The sequence below is a fragment of the Rhea americana genome, unplaced genomic scaffold, assembly GCF_003343005.1.
Source record: "Rhea americana isolate MKP2758 unplaced genomic scaffold, rheAme1 scaffold_15, whole genome shotgun sequence".
Classification (NCBI taxonomy): domain Eukaryota; kingdom Metazoa; phylum Chordata; class Aves; order Rheiformes; family Rheidae; genus Rhea; species Rhea americana.
In genome coordinates, this window is record NW_028185594.1 from 206,682 (window position 1) to 228,350 (window position 21,669).

A 21,669-nucleotide genomic window follows, 5' to 3' on the forward strand; every position below is an offset into this window, starting at 1 on the left:
ACTTGAGGTTGAGGGAGGTGATCCTTTCCYTTGACCCAGTACTGGTGAGACCATACCTGGTGTGCTGCRTCCAGTTCTGGGCTCCCCAGTACAAGACAGACATGGAYCTGCTGGAGCAAGTCCAGCAAAGGGCCACAARGAYGAAGGAACCAGAGCACGTCTCTCGTGAGGAGAGGCCAAGAGAGCTGGGCCTGGTCAGCCTAGAGAACAGAAGGCTCAAAAGTAGATCTTATTCTTCATAAATACCTGACAGTAGAGAGTCAAGAGGAAGGGGCTAGACTCTTTTCAGTGACGCCCAGTGACATAGAGGCAATGGGCTCAAACTGAAACAGGAAATTCTCTTGAACATAAGGAAACACTTCTTCACTGTGAGGGCGACTGAACACTGGAACAGGTTGCCCAGAGCAGCTGCGGAGCTTGGAGATGCTCAGAACTCAACTGAACATGGTCCTAGGCAACGTGCTCTAAATGACCCTGCTTGAACAGGGGGGTTGGACCAGATGATCTCCAAAGGTCTCTTYCAATCCCCAACAATTCTAGTTCTCTGAACATGATCTTCAAACTTAAATATTTACTATTAATTGGAGCTCTCRGAGTTATTGTTTTTCTCTATTATTACAAAAACCCAAGTTCAAATGTGGGGGAGACAACAACCCTGTCAACTCCCAAAACACCAAAATTGAGACTCTCCTTCATTTAAACAGTAGTCCTATGACTATGCAGACAGAAGGATGAAAAGGGAAGATATGCCACTTGATCTTAGAAAAGTGGAAAGAAAATGCTGTGTTAACTCAGATTAAGACTGGAAGCTGCATTTCCAAAGAACATAAATCAGGCTATTTCTGGTGAGGACGGGAGAAGTATGTACCAGACAGCATTCTGCACACCACTGACAACCACCTTGAAAGGAAACCCCAAACTTTATTCGTTAGCTGCTGTTTCTCCAGATCGAAAGGGCAGAGGCCAAGCGCTCAAGAGCCAGTTGAAAGAAGTTGTATGGACTTGAGCCCGACTGAAAGGCAACTTCTAATGCAGGAAGCCATTTGAGAAAGGGAGAATGGAAACAGAGAGAGAGATATCTTTGCAGGAAGATGCTCATGTCAGGTTTCTGYAGTGTAGTGGTTATCACGTTCGCCTCACACGCGAAAGGTCCCCGGTTCGAAACCGGGCAGAAACAGCCTGCTGTTTTTCACCCCCTCCATYGTTTGTCTTGGGAAAGCTGAAAACAGAAGACTCCTGCATGACTGAGCCCCCCCAGGATGGCAAGGCATTTGTGCCCGCTGACAAGACCTTCGGATGACACCCCTCTGTTTTGTTTCTCTCCCCTCCACAAAAGAAAAACATTCTGCTGTTGATTTTAGTGCCTGAGGACTGGAAGAAAGCCAATGTCACTCCAGTCTTCAAGAAGGGCAAGAAGGGGGACCCAGGCAACTACAGGCCRGTCAGCCTCACCTCCATCCCTGGAAAGGGGATGCAACAGCTCCTTCTGGATGTCATCTCCAGACATATGGAGGAAAAGGTGATCAGGAGTAGCCAGCATAGATTCACCAAGAGCAAAGTGTGCTTAACCAATCTGCTAGCCTTCTCTGATGGCATGACTGGCTGGGTAGATGAGGGGAGAGCAGTGRACRTTGTGTGCCTTGACTTCMGYAAGGCYTTTGACACTGGCTCCCAGAACATCCTCCTGCATAAGCCCAGGAAGCATGTGTTGGACRAGTGGACTGTGAGGTGGATTGAGAACTGGTTGAAAGGCCACTCAGAGGGTCATCATCAGTGGCGCAGCATCTGGTTGGAGGCCTGTGGCTAGTGGAGCTYCCCAGGGCTCAGTACTGGCTCCCATCCTGTCCAACTTCTTCATCAATGACCTGCACAAAGGGACAGTGTGCCTCCTCAGCAAGTTTGCCGACGAGACCGAGCTGGGAGGAGTGGCTGATACCCCTGAGGGCTGTGCTGCCACGCAGAGAGACCGGGACAGGCTGYAGAGCTGGCCGGAGAGGAGCCTCATGAGGCTCCACAAGGGCAAGTGYAYRTAGGCAGGAATAACTCCATGCCCCTGTACCGGCTGGGGGCTGACMTGCTGCGAAGCAGCTCTGCAGCAAAGGACCCGGCAGTGCTGCTGGACAACAAGTTGRCGGCGAGGCAGCAATGTGCCCTTGCGGCCAGGAAGGCCAATGCTATGCTGGGCTGCGTCAGGAAGCGTGCTGCCAGCAGGTCGACGGAAGAGATCCTGCCGCTCTGCTCGGCCCCGCTGAGGCCACATCTCGAGTACCACATCCAGTTCCGGGCTCCCCAGTATGAGAGAGACACGGAGCTACTGGAGAGAGTCCAGCATAGGGCTACCAAGATGATCAGAGGACTGGAGCATCCGCCCTCTGAGGAACGGCTGCGAGAGCTGGGCCTCTTTAGCCTGGAGAAGAGAAGACTAAGAGGGGAACCTTATCAATGTGTCTAAGTATCTGAAGGGAGGGTGTCAGGGGACGGGGACAAACTCTTTTCCGTTGTCCCATGCGACAGGACAACAGGCAATGGGCAAAACAGAACCACAGGAAGTTCTGCCTGAACGTGAGGAGGAATTTCTTCACTGCAAGGGTGATGGAGCACTGGAACAGGTTGCCCAGAGAGACTGTGGAGTCTCCTTCTCTGGAGATATTCAAAGCCCGCCTGGATGCAACCCTGTCTAGCATGCTCTAGGAGACCCTGCCTGAGCAGGGAGGTTGGACTAGATGATCTCCAGAGGTCCCTTCCAACCTTACTGATTCTGTGAAGATATGTACTTGTAATACCAGCAGAACACCAGAAGGTAAAGCACAAGCTAGCAGGAGAGTGTACCATGGATATAGCATTTACTGAAGCATCTTGCCATAACCTCCTTTCCAAAGCCCTCATCCCTCCTCTCCTTCCCCCCTCCTATAATCCAGCCATAAAGGGTGGAAAAAGCAGTAGAACTGCTGGAGGAGTCATCTGCAAGGATTACACCCAACACTTCTGGATTCCAAAGCTTGGCTCCCACTGCCGTACGGAAGCACAGGTCCTGTTCACATATTGACAGGAACAAGGTTATGAATCTGGGTGGCAAGAGGAAACAAAAGACCACACACACACTTGGAGCAAAATTTGATGCCTCCATTAAATCTTAAAGCATGAGCACTCTGGTGAATGAACAGAGCATACCCTTCATGCTCTTACATGAGGGGGCTCAGCATCTAATTGCATCAACCCAAAGATGATTAGCTTGTGTCATTAGGTGGTGGCTTTACAACACGATCAGAGATGGTCCTTTGGCTTCCACTGTACACCAGCTGAACATCAGACCATTTCCAAATATATACGTAATGTAGGGACAGCGCTTTTTAGTGTCATGAGGACTGTCACACTGTCTGAAAGACAGCAGAAGCTCCTAGTCCTTTTGGACTTGTGAGCAATGCTGTCATGCTGTGTCATCTCAGGAACCTCCATATACTTTTACCATTAAGCTTTAAATAGAAAATAAAAAAAATACTACGCAGTTGCTAGTTCTATAAACCAGCACCAAATCTTCTCCCATAGAGAAATCATCATCATTTTACCTCAGAAGACTAAGACCTCTGGGGCTGATCCTTCCCCAGTTTTCATATAAAAGGTCTGGATTCAGTTAATTCACAGTTAATAATTCCCTTCAATCACTGAAGCAGATTATAGAATTCAGGATTTGCAGGATCTGAATGTGCATACTTGAGTTAAAAGCCTATTAACTTACAAGCAGTAGCTGACTTGGACATCTTTATGTCATCTCAGCTACCACACAGCGACAAATTGTGTATTACATACACTCACGGTGTTAATCAGGACGTCCCAAATGCTACGTTGCCTTGAYGACAGATTAAGGAGGACTCTCAAGACCTCTTTTCACCCACTGATTCGCAGACCTGCAGAAACAGCATGTCCCCAGCTCCATAAAAGAATTCTTGAAAGTTCACATGTCAGGATATCTTGATAGGCAGGAGYGAATATTTCTGGGCAGGAATCAATTTTCCCAACTGCTAACATCTGTTTGCTGAAGCCTACAGAACTTCCCTGGAGTTTTGAGGCTTAAAAACATCACTTGAAGATGACATACTAAATATTATGAAAATGTGCCTCACAATCCACACCCAAAACCCCCCAAAGAACATTTCATATTTTCAGACTTTGGTCAACAAAACTTTTGGACTGTTTTTAGTTCTTAAACGATGGGTGTTTAATTAAAAGTGGGCCCATCACCAGRGCTGAGAGGGAGCTAGACAGCCATAAACCCACAAGGCCAACTTTGAACTAGACTATGATGGGAAAATAGYGGTTCTATCCAACATCATCTTATTGGGTACTGGGCTCATTTGCCAAACACACTTAACCACCATGTGTGGGTAAGCAAACATTAGACTGCTATTTCCCCATCTCAGACATCCTTGAAAAGACTGTAATGGCACAGTGGGCTCCAGTAAACTGTCACCATTCACAAGGTTGCTTAAGTCATCGTTAATAGTGGTGTCTAATGATTTAATAGCACATTGCTGATCTCCTGCAGCCAGTCCTGTCTAGAGTGATAGCTGATGACTGTTTTCCCACAACCTGCCTTTTCTGCACTAAGCTTGCTAAGCCTTTCTTATCCTTCCACCTCCCATTAAAGAAAAAAATCCTGTCTGCTTTCATTTCTCAAGGAACTTTTCCCTCTTTACTTCATCTCTCATTTGCTTTATATCACCAAGAGGCTTACACTGATGGACAGATTAGACACCCAAGTTCCTGGATAGGAACTCATGTCTTCAAATGCAGGAACAGGCCATGACTGCTGAAGAAAGGAATCTTTGCCACTCAAGTAACTAAGGAAACCATTCCTTCCTGCTGATAAAGGAGAGCATAAGTCTCTTTAAATTTAGATAGTGATCTCTATAGAAAGARGTGTAAGGATTTAGACACTTCTTTCCCTAAGATACATGGGAGTAAGACRTCTAAGTGTCTTCCATTAATTTGCCTAAACCTTTTTTTGGAATCTTTTGGCAGCAAGTGCCACACTTGAGCCATACGTTTTGGGACAAAGTACCTGCTCTCATTTGTTCTGAAGCACCTACCTAATAGTCGAGCTCAACGCCTCTATTTTTAGATTACAAGTGAATAAAGTCTTTCCTACAGGTCACCAAGTTAGAGTCAGTTCCTTCTTGCTCATCTCTTTCAGGCTGAAGAGCCATAGCATTTTTAGTCCTTTCTTCTACAAGAACATTCTACAACCTTCATCCGTGCTGCCCTTTCCGGTCTAGTTTTTGAGTCAAATACTGTACACAGTTCCAAAGCAGACAACGTGCTGAGAATCTACACGCTGCTACAAGCTTTGCTTTATTCTCTTGTTCTGTAAATTAACATTTGMTCTTTTTCCTACCTATGCTGCGTTGATACTTCCATACAGTCACCTACTACAGCTTTTACCTAAGGAGGCTTTTAAAACATTTCTTACTAGAAGGTAGGCTTACCTCCACATGCTTAAAAAAACAAGCCTGGGTCAAAGAGGATACAGTCATATTAGCCAAAGCAGTACGRCACTTCAATATGACAGTCCCCCCTTTCCACTCAGGAGCTAGAAGAGYATCTCAACACAACACCACGTGCCAGGAAGCAGACCTAATTTGCCACCTTAAGAGCTGAGCATAGTTCTTAGAGCTAACATCGTCCACCCGCAGCAGAGAGTAAGGCTTCACCCTTTAAGTAGGCAGCACAGGAATATCAGCTTGACTGCAGTCTGTTTACACAGATATAGATAGATATACACGTGTATAGAGACTTAAGGAAAAATATTTAATTTTGACTATTTTTAGGCCAGAAGGCCACAAATAAGGAGGCCTGTTCTTTGGCAATGGTCCAGCTCTGCAAATTGCAACATCTGGAATGCTAATGAGCCCAGCTCTATTAAAATAAGCTCCTTACTACTTTGCTTGTGCCAGCTCCCTGGAAGAGCAGCCAAAGAGCACTTACCATAACGCTCTTCGTAAAAGATGAAAGAAGAGCTCAAATACCTGTTAATGCATCTTTGCGAGGTAGCTTTCAGGATCTGACTCACTGTCAGGATCAGATACACTTGGAGCTAGTGTATCTGAAACTGGCAGAAGGGAACTGCTGAAAATTTATGGTAGGTGAGGGAACTGCTAAAAATTTATGGCAGGTGAGGGGGGGATCAGAACCAGCCCATTAATGAAGTCAGCTCACACTTTTAAGGCTCAGTATCATCTTCAGTTCTCTGTTCAATTTCTCACCTAATGTTGTCTTAGCTAACTTGGTATCAGAAATGCAGAATATCTAGAAAGAGCATTTAGTTCTTTAAATACTAGCCTGACACTCTTGTTCAGCTCAACTCTGCTGTAGGCATRTCTTTCAGCAGTGATTTCTGCCAGTATTTTATGCCCCTTGATTTCTTCAATCATCTGAGAGCTGGTACCTAAATCCTTCTACAAGACTTAAACTTTCCTGGGTTTCCCCTCTATAAAAGGGACCTCATTCCTCCTTTCTTTTCTTGACCTTTTCTGTTCAGGGCAAACATATTTCAAGAGGGAAGTGCACCTGGACATCCCTGAACTCAGACTTCATTCTTGGCTGGGCTAAACACAGGCTACAAATCATTAACTTCTGAGAGTATTCAGCAGCACAGTAATTACTACAGCAGTAGGCAACAATGTAAAGCACTGAGTTAAATAAGCAGTCAGTCAATACAGAGCAAGGGTAAATAGCTATAGACCATTCTCTCRTCCCTTGTTTGAAAGCTTTGAAAACCACTATATTAATGCAACACTAACAACATTATCAGCTTTTAGTGCCTTGTTTTCTAGAAGTGTCTGGTGAGTATGAAAACTCAACACGTCTCTTCATTCGTCTCTAAAGCCCAAGTATACAGGCTGAACCTTCTCCTAAGTTGTTTAATAGACATTTCAACTAATGAAAAAATGAAAACAATCTGAACAGTGCCAAAAAAATGACATTTTGAGGCATTTCAAATTCCAAGGAAAGACTCTGCAGATTTATGAATTCTTACTGTTTTGACCAGATCCATCCAAAGACACGGGAACACAAAAAGGCCTATGGGAAAACAAAGAGCCTACAGAAGTTAACTCCCTTTCCCAGTAAAATTCAATGCTTCAGCAATGTCAAATCTATTTGTTTTCCATAGTGACCATCTTCCCTCCACGTTCAGTATTTCTTCTTTCATGCATCCTTTTCCCATAACACTATGGACTCCACCAGAATACACTGGACTGATTTGAATACAGGTCTTCAGCGCTGATGACCTATGTATATATGATTGGTCCAACACTAAATGTGCCCCTTTAATGATTGCTCAACATACCACCAGACCTTTGGTTCCTCATCCCTTTTCTCCCTCTGGCAATGAGAAATCACTTTGCAGYCAGGATAAGTGATGGAAGAGGAAAATAAATCCTCTGCCTTGCCTGGACACGTACAGAGTAGTGGACAACTTTACCATCTTCTTACGATGTAAAGCCTGGGGCCCAGGTTACACAGGTCACCTTCTGCCTTTGCTGWTCTAATAAAGCTATGCTGTTCCTCAGTTATAAAAGTCTTCTAGGTACAAATTAACATACTTTCATTTCACCATACATCTGTTGCCTTTTACAGCCCTGCTTTTGTTCAGCTTCATGTCAGGACCTCAAACAATGTAGTACTTCTTGTTTGAGGGGCAAATGGACCAAGAGTTTTCAAAGTGACTAACAAGATCAGAAGCTTCCCAGAATCCAGGTTTGAAAGAGGGAAAAAAAAAATCTGTTTCAGTTAAGTATTGAGCACAGTTCTCTCCCAATTCATTCACAGCTCTCCAAAAAAAAAAAAAAAAAAAAAAAAATGACTTCTCCAATTGCTATTACAATTCTCATCCACGAGACTAAGTGGTCCAAGGCACATTTGGCTCAGTTACAGAGGCTGCTGAGAGCTGCTACTGTACCAAGCAGGTCTTAAAGGGAAGTAATGAAGGTCTGGGGTAAGGCCCTCCAAAGCTTTAAGTCAGTGGGAGCACATGTAAGCCCAAGACAYGGAGAATCAAAGGGTTATGGGTCTTGCAAAGGGTTATGGAGAAGGGCCATGGAGAAGGGCTACTGTTAATGCGAGTATTGCGGGGTCAAAGCTGAGATGGGAAGCTGTGGAGCTGAGGCAAACAGCTGTTCTGCCTGGGAAGAGTAAACATAGGCAAGAAAGTTTGAGGACACAAAGTGTAGTATATTAACCAGCAGGTCTCATGGCTGACCCAGAACAGAGCCACACGCTACACCCTGGTTACCCATTTCAGGGCACTGTGTGTGGCACAGCTCCCACACTGCGGGACGCAGGGCGAGATGTTTCCTCCRTGCTGGCACTTCAGGAAAGGCTCTGCCTGAGCCCTCTGCAAAGGCGCTGCAAGGGCAGAGGGCTGGGAGGCAGCTTCCATCAACTCTGCCCCCASAACAGGACAGGCCAAAAAGGAGCCTGCTCTTCCACAGCTTGCCTACAACATGCTGAATGCACTCACTGTAATTGAGCACTGTGTTGTTTTGGCTCTGCATTTAATTACAGACCTCAGAGGAGGCCACAGAAAGTGAGGTGGTGGTGRGGAGGAGAAAGGGTCACTCCCTCTTTCACAGTCCCCCCCAAAAGGGAGCACGTTTCTTCCACTGAGCTCTAGCAAGAGGTTAGGTCCTTTTGTTAACATCTCCCAGGCTTCATTGCCAACCACACCGACAGTATTTATTCACAAAACCTCGGCCTAGCATCAAGACGGAGCAATCAAACATGATAAATATTAACTTTTTAAAAACGAAATCTTAAAAACTAGGGTCTGTCTAGACAGGAAAGGATGAGTAATCAAGCTCTCCGATCAATCCAGCTGCACAGGTTTGTAAGGATATTTGCTTTAGCCTGTGTTTCACTTCTTACTGGCAAGTTCTACCTTATGCCGATATTCCTATTATGCTTCAGCTCAATTTTCTAACCTCAGGCTTACCAGGCCCCTAATGAGAGGTGCCTTCACTTCCAACTGGCAGTGCCTGCCAGCGTTGCACAGCTCCTGTTTCTCCCAGGCTGGAGAACAGAGAAAGCTCTTGTATACATATGCCARCTCTCATCCAGCGAGTTACCTAAACACGTGCCCAGCACATGAGCAGTCCCACTGAATAGGACAGTCATGCTTAAATCTGAGAATGCAGTTAATATTTGGCATATCCATGATTTTAAACATAGCCAGGAAGGATGCTTAAAAGTGATCTTTAATTGCCTTCTATGAGTGAAAGGTTTGGCAGGGGGTAGTGAGAGAAATAAATGAGTTTATAAAAATTAATGAAGTGGTGAGGCCTTTCTTAKATTGCAAGTTCAGGTCGATATTGAACCAGTGACCAAAAGGTCCCCATCTGATGACTGAATAAAGGGTAATGAGCTGGTGTCAACTGGACCTAGAGGTCTTCTCAATATAAGAAAGTCCATGTTCTACACTAATAGTTACATTCGCTGGGTTATAACACAAGAGCCACGTTCAAAATGGACAAAAGATAAACCCAGCTTTGCCACTACATTAGGTCAGGATTGTACTGACAAAGCTGCACTCCTTCCCTSTCCACTAATTCAGATTTAAATCTTTAGGGCTCAAGGTGACTACTACAGCCATTGAAGTGTCACAGAAACTGAGACTGAGCAAATGAAGGGGCCAAGGGAATACAAAAACTGCAGCAGCTTATTTTGTGATTAAAATTCTCATTTTATTTAGTTATGGAGCACCTTGGACTAAGTTCATCACCACAGTGCAGGATCCTCTCCAGTGGGAACACTGTGCCATGTTTCAGGCAGTGAGAGCTGATTTTGTATGTAGGACTCCAGATCTGTGCTTAGCTAGTTCACACAGCTGCATTCACTGCTCATCTTTCACATGAGATGTGCTCTGATATTCCACAGCTCAAAGAGTAATATTCTCTGGGAGAGAAGGGAACTCGGCCATCCATGGTTTTCAGAGACTCTGCATGCTTTTAGATAACCGAGGTGTTCAGAAATCCCAACAGATAGCTTAACGAACACTAAAAACTAGTCTCAAAGCATGCAGTCCACAACAACTTTCAATCTGCTAAGCATCCCTTCACCTCCAGCCACTGGATTCAGTCAGATAGCCCCATCTCTGTATCATCCCCATTCACAACCCCAAGTTGCACTGAGGTGGGTCCAATCTGTAGGCATCTTTGTCGACTCCTGTTAGATAAGGGCAAAAGACACTGGTCTGAAAGCAGCAGCTAATACTTTCAAGCCTGCTAAAGCAGCTCTGCAGATCAATAAAAGATTTAGCTTCAAAAAGCTTTGGTTCCCAAAACGGGGGCTGGCTCAGAGTGGCTGGCCATGTGGTAGGACTGCTAAAAAATAAGACTGTCATGTATTTTAATATACATTTTGTATAAGAGTTCCAGAACTTCTATTATTCATGGAATCAGAGTATTCAATATCTGCAGATAYTTGGGCAACAGCCCAGTTCCCCAAGGCTTCAGCACAATGGACCCTTTTATCTGAGAACTCATTACAAAGTTTTATTATTAATTGCACAKAGTACTCTTGCTCAAAAATATCAATCGTTCAGTTGGGATGTAGAACGAATTCCTGATGGCTGAGGTGACTAGTTACAGCTCCCTCTCCCTCCCACTAATTGAAGTGAACCATGAACTGTCCACAAGCAAATTCATATTTGCCCACCAATTTGCACRGCAGGTTGTCTTCAGCACACTATGCGATAGTATCTTATTTGCTTGTGCCAGGGGCTAAAACCTACATGTTTTTGCAAAAAGCACTCAGCCAATAATCAGTATTTTCCTTTTAGTTCCTTTGGATGAGTTCAGCCTATTGTTAAAAAAAAAGGACTTCGACCTCCAACATGCAGAGGAAATGGAAAAGCCCAGCTCGGCCTTTATCAGAGACTTGCCTGCCCCAGTCTGCGGTAGGTTTGAAACCAGTGAGTTGTTTTGGATAACACAGTGGTTGGCTTTTTCAACTATGGCAGGTTTAGACTCAACTTGAGCTGGATGAGAACAGCTAGTAGAAATGAATGGTCAGATAAAAAGCTTTCTCTGGAGGGTCTCCAATACTGCCACCTATACAAACTGAACCCTGGCACAAAATCTGGAAAAAATAGTTGGCCTGGATTTGTCATATGTTTCCACAGTACTGTGGGAAGCCTATAACCAGTCCTGTATCAAATATAGCACATACTATTATCATCTCTGCACTAAATATAACATATATTCCAGTTTAGTTTTGTCTATGGTGATAAATGCCAGCTCAAAATCCGTGTTTACATACCACCTTGGCAAGTACCTCTCCTGTGTATAGATGTATAGGTCCCTAAGTCATAGTATACACATGACAATTAGTAATACTGGCATTAGTTTCCCATATCTACGTCTCTGTGCAACCTCATTTGGGGAAATGCTCTTCAAAAACTACTGGCTATATGGGAAGCACCTTATTCCTTACCTAGTCRGAGCAGGAGCTTTATCCGATGCACATGGCTCTGCCTAGCGTTCCACCACCCTTGGCAGGTCCAGCGATTTCTCCTGCAGGAGCTGCCTCTTGCAATGTACCTATGTAATGCTGATAGTAAGGGCTGACTGACATTGTGCCTGCTATAAGAAACTGATGGGGCCATCACCATTGCTGTTTTGAACACCTGGTCCATGGTTTCTTGTGACCATGAGCTTTGTTACTGTAATGCAAGTGCTACAGCCATAYATAAGAGGAATTTGCACAGTAACCTAAGAGCTGAAATGACCCAGCTTGGGAGGGGGACACCTCATTCTTCCGGATTCCGAAACACCAAGCCTTTATAAGTAGTAGGAGCAAGGTATATTGGCATCTCCCACAGGAACAGTAACATGCACTAAAACAAATCCTGAACCAGAAAGTGGACCTGGAGATGAACGGGTAGTCATGTGAACAAGGAAGCAGACGAATAAACATAGCCTGGGCAAGAGCACGGGTGAACATAAAACCATGTTTGAAGAATGGCAGAGAACTCCACATGGGATTTTGTGGAGAGTAATATTGTCACAGGGCCTCTGCTGGACCACCACTGTAGCCAAAAGACCAGCTGGAGAGAGGAGAACGCACAGTCAGCTGCCCCCTCAAGACTCAGAATATAAGCACAACCAGTATTATTTTAAYGAAGAGGCTAGCCTGGGATTCATGGAAAAGGAAAAATGCCTACATACAGAAAAGCACAGTTCCCATCCCTTAAACCATATCTTCAAACTGCTTGTTTAAAATAGAGACAGTTCTTACCCACACAGGCCAGCCCCAGAGTTCAGTGAGTTTGAAATGCAGGGGATGCTGGAGCTAGGCTTTCAATTCAGCCCACTCTAACTTAAGGTGTGGAGCTAAGTTTGGATTCTGAGGAGCTTTCAAGAGGCAAGATATTTATACAAAGAGGTTCAGTTCRATACCCACCTCACCCCTACCTATTTGAAAGTAGAGAACTAGGTTAAACTAACAGCTCCTCRCAAAGCTCTGGTAGCATGATCCTTCCCAGAACAGCGCGGAGAGACTTAGTATATCAATAAACCTCTAAAGGTTCCTGGTTTCTACACATGCATGATATTAGTTATTAAGACTTTTACTAAACACTCCAGTTTTCCCATCCCAAAATACACCATGAAAATAATTACAGCTTACCAAATCTTCCCATCACCTTTTCAACAGCACACGCAAAGCCAACGTTTTTATCTACACTATGCTTGAACACATGGGGCAAGGCTCATTAGTAGGTTCTGGTGACTTTGTACTGCTTTGGCCTTTGCACTGCTTTATAGCACCTTTTCATTAGTGGAACAGAGAAAAAAGCCAAAATATACTAGTAAACTCCTAGCTAGCATTATATCATAGTATTAAAAAAAAAAAACTCATTGAGCAATAAAAAAAATTCATGTTGATTAATAGAAAAGGCAAAAGTTAGTGATTTGACAGATAACTGAATCCACAGCAGAACTAATCTGGTTATTTATCTGTGATGGACATATAACCTCAAATAGTTCATCCTCTTGTTAACAGTTGGGCAGCTATGATTTGAAATATAACCCTTTAGCAATAATAAAAAATAAACGCCATTTAATTTTGGATTGTACATCCCATTTTCTAGATTAGACACTTGAAGGGACAAGTAGAGCCTTAAAGATTTGAGCACTGGACCAAGTTAGTCTAGGCACCTAAAGATGCAGACACTTTGCTAGAAATAAAACCACCTTCCTCCCCCCAAGTTCTTGCTTAGGGCTATCTCACTGAAAGYCCACACAACTTATCCTTCCAAATCACTGACATCTTTTTAAAAACTATTCTTAATATACCTGAAGTATTTCAGTTCTGATGTATTGCATGTACATATAGAGCAAGAAAGAAGAGACCTCACTCTCAGCTTTATGAGCTTTTTGTATTTTTGACTCCCGAATGCTCCATGCTAGTTCAAGCTTCAGAAGGTGTTAAGCATAATCATAGAACAGAGTCCTTATTTTAAAGGCTTTATATTCTTCCATCTTGGAAAAACCTGACAGTTCCACCCACAAACTCTGTGTCTATCAGATTAAAGTGCCAATTCCCCAAATAAATCCAGACATAAGCTTGAGGGGAAGAGCAAGGCCCACATGTACAGCATCAGCTGCATGCTGAGATGGGATGATGCTATGCAGATGGGAGCTGGAGAAAGCAGGGAGCTCTTGGCAAACGGAGGAAGCTCCAAGGAAGGAGAGAAGGTGGCAAACAGGACAGACATGACAAGCAGGACAACAACCTGGGATGGACATATTTGGAGGAGGAGGAGGAAGGATAAAGCATAAAGTCTACAACTTGGCCTCTTCCCCACCAGCGACACACACTCCAGGGGCAAGCAAGGTAAGGGGACACACCAGGCTAACAAAAACCCCAGCYAGTTCTCGGCTACCCAGACCTCACAGCCACCCACAATCAACATACTGCAGCACCTTGAATGTATTATAGCAGATGGGGACAATAAGCAGAAATAATGCAAACATCCAATATACCTACAGCAAGAGAAAGCAAGAGCATTCCATTTACTGGCTCCTGCTTCACTCTGTTATGAGCTGGCTATCAATCTCATCTCAAACTGTTACTAGTAATTAGGAGTCACAGATATTTTACAGCTCTTTAATTTGCAAAAAGCTCAACTGGATGTTAAATGGGTCAAGGATTTATCAGCAGCTTATAATGGAAAGCCATCATTAGCCTCAGCTTCACAGGTTTTATATCCATACACACTATATATATATGTGTGTGTGTGTATATATATATATATATATATATGTGTATATATATATATATGTGTGTGTATATATTTGGCTTGCAGCAAAGTAGGTCACATCCAATAAAAGGCACACTCTGAAATAAGTTGTCAAGTCAGCTATTACCTGGATTTCCACCCAAGATCTAATTTCCACACTAGTGCAGAAGATATGATTCAAGTGAGAGGCCAGGCTTGTTGACTGTAGCTGCTGGCTTCAATCCTTTGCTACCCTGGGGTTTTTGAAGGAGCGCTCAGCTAGATGGGAGAGGAAAGCATCACACTACCATCTACTCCAGACAGATCCCAGGTGGGTACAGAGGCCATACGGAAACTCCCTAAATTCCACTGAAGTCCTCGAGCACGACTTTAATTGATACCTGGGTCATTCGACAGAACAGACCGACTGGAGTCCTGCGCGCTACCAGAAGGACAGGGCACTGAAGAGTCAAGGAGGCTTTGGGTGTGGGACATCTTCTATAGGCTTTGTGGTACCCYTGCTCTTTCACTCCCTCCCTTCCTATGGGCACATCCGTGGGTCTGCGGTGCGAGAGAGAAGAGGGCAAGACACTGACCGTCCCTTACAGCAGTTGGTCAGACAGGGAGTGGTGGCAGTGGTTGCCCCCTCAGACCTCCACCTCACCCTCTGCAGCGCAGGGAGGAAGCGTCTGGAGCCTCAGGGCTGAGGCACAGGGCATCGCTGCCTTGTCTACAGCGGCAGCGCTTTCACAGGCGTCAATTATTCAGCCTGTGTATTTAAAGACTCAGTAAATAACTGCTCAGAGGATGGTTTTTTCAAACATACTAATGATATTTTCCATCAAAAGACCCTTTTTTTTTTTAAACAGAAATAGACGAAGGAGAAAATATTTATTCAGAGAGTTTCTATGGAAGCTCCACTGGCTGGCACGTTCTGCTGGATGGTTACGGTGTTCTGGGGACAGGCCGACTTAGCAGGCCACACTTACTCCTGTTCCTGAGCTAGCACAGGTGCAAAAGAGAGCTTGCACCTTGTCTACTCAACCTCTGCTGAAGGAGAAGGGAATTTTCCCCCGCCCACTTTAGTACAGTCCTTTAAAATATGCAGATTCACTACGGCATATCCCCACCACTATGCCCCTTACTCTTCCTTTGCACATTGGAGCTCACCAAAGRGACCGATGGATTGGGAAGCAGCAGGTTCCCCCCCCCYCAWCCCCTCCCCTCTTTGGGGCTGCTCACATTTGCGCGCRCACTCAGGCCTCCTTKCTGAAGCTCATGTCCCAACTCCACRGGGAAAGCACTCAGTTATTTGAGGAAGATTCTCCAGACAAACCTGCCCCCAGGGTTTTTGGTCACGTACTCCAGCCCCCAGAAGAAGTACATCTTACCAGTGTAGATAGGAAATTTCCAAAGGGAAAGTAAGGCTGTTTTAAGCAGCAGTAGGCCATAACCTTTCTTCCTATCTACAGGAGAGCTCCTTCCTAGTTAGCATTCCTACCTCTGGGTGCCAATTTTGGGTGGTCTTTTTTAGTGGCACTTGGGAAATTCCCCTCTAGCTCTGCAGCGAGMTGCTTTTAGTCTGCCCGCAAGAGCGGACAACGGGCAACAGCATGAAAGGACCGATCCAGTCAGACTAACGCTCTGGAGACTATTCATACCGTGGTCTTTCTCACAGCTGTTTGGACAACTTGGAACATTATTATACCTAAGTGACTCATATCACGATGTATTGTCAGTAAGGCTGTGGCCTTTGTACAGAGCCTTGAGTCCATGTTGTGGAAGAGCTGTGGCAGCTCTCCCCCTGCCTTGGAAAGGGGGACATCTAATAAGCAAAATGAGGTAAGCTGCCAACTGTGTGAAGAGACATTTAAGTTGGCCAGTGGCTCAGTTCTCAAAGATATGCAGTAGAGCTGCCCAAGATATCTGCAGCAAGGTCTGAAAAAAAATCTTATTTTCTTGGTTTTGGAAACAACTTGATCACATGTAGTTGTGGACAACCTCTACAGTTCTGAACTTTCCACTTACAGTGGCTACATTTCACTTAGCCAAATCCAGTTCCCTTCCAAAAGCTAGGGAAGTTGAAGTAACCCCCCCCCCAAACACACACTTCGGTGGATCCAGCCACTTGAATTTTGAGCTATGCTTTAAGATTGGAGACAAAGCTCCTGGACTGTAAAACTATAAAGAAAGAACTCCAAGAGTGTCGGCTATGTACAGATGCTACTGGAACTCATGTCCAGCTTGTGACCCATTCATTTGGGGATGCGTGCTTCAAGTTTTTCTCCTTCTTCATTACTCAAAAGGGAAGCATTGTCCTTTGCTGTGAGTAGCCCAAATCGGTCACCTTACTTGGTGACCAGAACCCTATTAATAAGCCACAGAAGTCCCAGCAAGGAGGGATCATGGCCCAGAGAGGGTGCAGCAACACTTGGCTTCACAGCTGAGAGTTGCACACAACTTAACACTGAGCTTAGTGCCAAGTACCTTAGGCTACATTTCCACTGAAGACCAAGTGTTTACATCTGTGCAGGTATCCCATCACTTGGGGATTAAAGTTGTAGCACAGCAAGGCTTCTCTCCTTTCCAAATGTCTGGCAGCAATGCACCAAACAAGCCCCCCAGCTGATATTTTAGACAGACTTAAACAGAGATGACTCAAGTGACCACTGCATACTGATATTTTTCCAGCAAGATGCCTCAAATAACAAATCTCAGGCAGAGAAACACAGAACAGAAGTCAGTGGGTCTCAGTTCACCCCCACTCCCCATTTTACAGATCTATTACAAAGATTGTGTTGAGTGTGTCATAACTAAGCTAAACTACTGCGCAGGATACAAATGAGTTGAAGCAGCAATCAGGTGCTAGGTTCAGCCTCACTAAATGCAAGTGGAAAACCCTCCAACTACTTGGTTTGGTCCTGCGATAGGTAGGAACTTGTGTGATGTGCTCAGAAGTCAGGGAAGAACACGTACCCATTCAGGTGGCAGCCAAACACCCCCATAAAGACCCTTGCAACTGAGTGAAGTTAGAGAAGCTACTATTTATCATTTAAATATGCTACAAAAACTGTTGGATGAGATGTAGCCTTCACACTCAAAATTACTCAGCCATGGGGGTTTTGCACTACACACTTGTCCAGATTAAGTCGAATTAAGTGCAATTAGCCCCCAGGATACAATGCAAATCCCCTCAGAAAAGCATTTCCAGAAACCTAGAAGAAGTGGGCCAAATTCTCTGCTGGCTCAGCTCCACTAAAATCAGAGGAGCAGCAGCAGATAATTCAGCCATACATTCTTAGAGCATTACTGCTGGAAAACTCTCCCAGAAGAAAAACAGAAAAACAAGAAAAGAAACATTAACTAAGAAATTAAAGAAATACAGAGATTAACAACATCCAACCACCTACCTTTATTTACATAAAAGGAGTTCCCCAAATGGCCATCATTTCAGACGAGGAAGCCTCTGAACTACAGAGGAACTAGGAAAAACCCCAAGAACAAAAAGCCCCTGAACAAATGAGGGGGAGGTGCTGCTAAGGGGAAGCAATTTATTGTATTCTCAAAACTAATGTTTCTTCTTAGAAGACCAAAGCAATCATTACTTCATGCAGCTTACGCAAAAAAAAAGCACCAGATCTAAGCAAAGGATTGTTAGCAGTGAAGTTCCATTAGGAAAAATGCTCAAAACATTCAAATTGGCACAACTAGACAATTGCAAAACCAACATGTTTTTAAGATTAACGCTGCCAATTAGGACATGAGAAGCACCCTCTCCGTCAAAACGCAACAACTGCCCACATCAGTGCTGCTGGACTTGAGATCCATCTCTAAAGAGGTGAGCAAAATTTCAATACCACTTCCAATCGAGAAAAGTGGTGTTACTTCCAGATTTTCAGGAGGCAATACATTCCTCGCTACCTGGAGCGCTTACAATTGTTGGTTTATACCTCAAATGACTGATACAATACTGCAGTTAATCAAGTCTTCTCATTCACACTTAACAGCATCCAGAACAAGTCTGCCTGCTGCCCATCTAAGGAAAGAGTGAGGACTAAGTATGGGCAACAAACAGGGAAAGTCCTAGCACGGTCTCCTTTCTCTGTTCACAGGGGACTCATCTGCTGCTGAGCCAGAGTTCTTGCTATCTATCAAAAAAAAACAAAATATCACCGCTGAGGACATCCTTCTGGCTGTAGAAATCTGCAGTTCTGTAGCCTCAGGGCTTTGCTGGCAGACCCACGGATTACAACACTGCACTTCACACCTGACATCTTTCAAAGCAAAGGTTTCCAGCTGCATCTGTGTCTGGAGGCCAGAATCCCACTGCAGGGACGACGTGCAGACTGGGAACATCAAAGCCACCTAGAAGATCTGAGTTGATCTAAGCTGAAGTTACTGCTCGACTCCCTTAGGTCCCTCTCAAAACCTCCGGAAGGGACCTAACTTTCCACTATCAATTCTTTTCTACTACTATTTTTTTCAGTGCCCAAATAGGGTTCCAGTTAGGACACCATGCCTCTGAAAATCCTTTCTTTTAAGAAGCCTTAGATTGGTTACTCCTGAGTGGAGACATCTAAAAACGTAGGTTTCATCAGCTTTAGCTGCAGCCTAGCACTGCAGAGGACAGGGGAACTTGCCGGTCTTTTTCCAAGACAAGCACCTGACATCTGCACTGCAGAGCAACCTTCCCCCCTATCAAATACTGAAGGGGAAGGAAGTTCCCCCCTTTCCTCTATTTCTTGAACAGTCTCACAGTGGTTATCAAGTTATACACATGAGGGCTAACAACACTTAACCAGTTCAACACCTATTGCTCATTGCATCATCCTTCATCTTTTGATTTAGCAATTATTTGCAATGACTAAATCTGCCCCTACTCACAGACGCAGTATTTTTCACTTTATTGAACAGTTCTTGTTACAAGGAAAGATGCCTGACATGGGGAAAAAAAAAAAAAAAAAAGTCTGTTCAACCCTCTGTTCCTACTTCTAGCATTTTTGAGGAGTTTCATTATGTACCTTGGAGGCAGTTAGCTAGAGATCAAGATCAATTAATTTGCCAGGTACAACCCACAAGCAGTTCACTCCTTTTCTCTAGAAAATTGTTCCCAAGTTCATACTTGCTTGCTTTTCAAGAGACACTTGCGAGAGGCAGGCAGGGCAGCCCATTCTGCTGGAATTACGGAGCAAAGAGCTCTACGTGTATTTAAGATGAGGGAGGAAAGAGGTATCAAAATAGACTTAGCAATAAAAATCTTAACACAGAAGGACTCTAGGTTTGTTTGTTCATATCATTCTGGAAAAGAACAATTTCCCTCTGAGCAGTGAATTCCCAGCAAATGGAAGCCCCCAAAAGTAAATGAACGAAAATGAAGCTATCCCTCCTCAAAATACATACGTGGGTTGACGGTTTTTTGCACTTTGTATCAGTCAGCATTTGCTTCACCATGGACTTGAACAAGTCTTTCTCACCCCACTATATGCATCTGTGCAAAGTACCCGATCTAATCTAACAATTTTCCTTCTCCATCTCAAAATTAGCTGCACTTGGATTTGGCTAGAGGCTTAGTACAAGATGAGCTCTTCTGATGAGACCGTTGCGTATTTGTTCATGTGCAAGATACTCCCTATACTTTCTACCAGATGGGGAAGTCTTTCACCTGCTGCAACATCTTTTATTCCTGAGTAGTTATACTGGGTATAAAATAAAGGTGGAATTGAGCACTACGTAAGTTACTCTCCCCTTGGCCAGAGGGATTTTTGCTCATCTTTTCTACAAAGTAAAGCACAATAAAGCTTCCCGGACTGCTGTTTCACCAAGTATCACCTTACGGAGGCATCCTGTTCTGGCGTGCAAGCTAGAGACACCAGGATTGCCCAAACAAGACTTCTAGCCCAATTTCCAAGCCCATCCTGCCTAGGAACACAGATGTTTCAAAGGCAAATCTACTTTCTCCACAGAAGTGGCATTCAGCTTCAGAACTAATAAAAAAAAAAAAAAAAAAAAACTTAAAATCCCAAGCCTTGTCTTTAACCTGATACTGCATCCAGCAGGGTCGGCATTCAACACTGCCAAGATCTGTCAAGCCAAACTTGGACCTCTAGGTCATATCATATTAACTAAAATGAGAAGCGCTAAAAGCTGATGCCAGTCTGGGAATTTGTCCCCACAAAGTCGATGTGGTTTCAGATTCAAGGCTCCAGCATTGCTGGATTTTCAGTTATTTTTAGTCTATCATTTCCTATTGATTGCTTTCTCGCATGTGGAGCCAGACCATATCCTGAGGCACCCTGCAGTTTGGTATTTTTTAATAATTCTTGCTCAAATATTTTGCAAGCAGATGAGCTAGAGCAACTGGCTCCCGACAGCCAGATGAGGTCATCCCATATCATCTGAGAGCTCCAACTCTCATAGATTTAAGGCAATGAGAAGGCAGCTACTGGATAACACCCTATAGAGTTTGAATGCACCCATATTCATGTAACTGTAATTAAACGGTCATCCTCAGAAAGTGGGAGATCTGCAAAGTTCACTCTTTGCTTTTACCCAGACTGTTGACATCTGCCAAAAAGAACATGGTGAGGAGAGATAGGCTGCCCTGCGAGACGAGGGGGGACAACAGCTGGACAGCATCCCTGCACATCCAAGCATTTAAGAACAGTAGGGCAGACAGTTTAATACACTAAAGCCAGAGAAGTCAGTCCTGAGAGTGCAGTAAGTTTTGCAGAGTCTCTTTTGAGCTCTAACATACTAATTCTTCCTCAATTACTTCTATCAGCTAGGTGGGAATCACCCCTATTATTGATAGAAATACTTGGCTTGCTCTCTTCATATTGCTAAGAGCACTCGAGAACACAACCGCGTAGCAGGAGCAGTAGCTTCACCAGCTGTCCCAAGGCAAGCTGAAGAGCACCCTTGCATCTGATTAGCTTTGGAACCTAAAAACAGAAATGCAAGCTTCAGCTGCAGCTTCTCCTCAGCTTGCACCCTTTATAAGGCCTCTCCCTGGTGGGGACTCCCAAATATGCGCTGGGTAAGAGGTTACAGTTCACAGCCTTAGCTGCTCCACACATGGAGTAGTATTCAAAACAAGTTAAGTTTAAAGATCAGATGCTACTGATTTGATAACTATATGGAGTTTTAGAGCTGAGATTTAAGTATCTGATAAGAGACAGTACAGTTAAGACTAAGGCGAAAGGGGAAAAAATTTTTGGAGACGGGAGAGAAAGAAAAAGCAGCCTAGAAGTAGGACAAGACGGGCTTTCTGCAGAAAGCGGAAGAATTATAACACTAGCTGGCAGAAAGCAAAGAAATGCCTGGAAGAGATGAAACTACATGTGAGTTACCAGTCTCCTAAGACCATCCCTACTGGAAATTCACTGCTCATCTGC

General features: G+C 44.3%; 1 non-coding gene across 1 annotated transcript; it reads left to right on the top strand.

Moving 5' to 3' along the window:
- Positions 1-1,104: 1,104 nt before the first annotated feature.
- Positions 1,105-1,177, top strand: TRNAV-CAC (transfer RNA valine (anticodon CAC)). Its single transcript has one exon. It is a non-coding gene; the product is annotated as a tRNA-Val (tRNA).
- The last annotated feature ends 20,492 nt before the right edge of the window (positions 1,178-21,669 follow it).